The sequence below is a fragment of the Merops nubicus genome, unplaced genomic scaffold (assembly GCF_000691845.1).
Source record: "Merops nubicus isolate BGI_N331 unplaced genomic scaffold, ASM69184v1 scaffold11518, whole genome shotgun sequence".
NCBI classification, from domain to species: Eukaryota; Metazoa; Chordata; class Aves; order Coraciiformes; family Meropidae; genus Merops; species Merops nubicus.
Window position 1 is genome coordinate 28085 of NW_008625136.1, and position 671 is coordinate 28755.

Consider the following 671-nt stretch of genomic DNA (forward strand, 5'->3'; position numbering starts at 1 on the left):
GTAAATCTTCAGAAAAAAATTCCTACTCTATCAGTGCAAGTCACCTTTTAAAAGTATTATTAAATCCATATAACCTTTTTTTTATTTCTTTTGAAAAAAATGGTAACAGTTTCACTTGGAACGCACGACTGTCAGAATTCTACCATTAATATGCAACTTTAGAATACTACGTTTTAAGGGAATATAATAATTAATCATATCAGTATTTTTTTGGCATGAGGGTTTGCAAGACTGTGTATGCATCTCTGCTTTCACTCACACATAACTTCTTTCTTTGATTCTACATTTTTTATATACATAATTGCCAGCATAATGCTGTGTGTGTCCCTATAGAGAATTCACATAAGTTTATGACTCTTAAGAATGTTAGTGAACACTTTCATATAGTTTCTGAAATATTGGTAGCATGAGAAAATGTCATGCCTAATGTATTTTGGGCTCATGTTCCAGTTGAACTCATACATTCACTTCAAAAACAGAGTGCTTATTAAAAGATGTAATTTTTAAAATTACTAGTTTAAGAACAAATTAAAGGTGTCAACTTCCACATTTGCTGAAAAAGTGTTCCACTTACTACAAATAATACTTTTAAAACAGTTGTAACTGTAGTAATTTGTTTTTCCTGGTTTATACCTATTGCTTTTATATATTTTTAGCGGTGGAAAAACTAT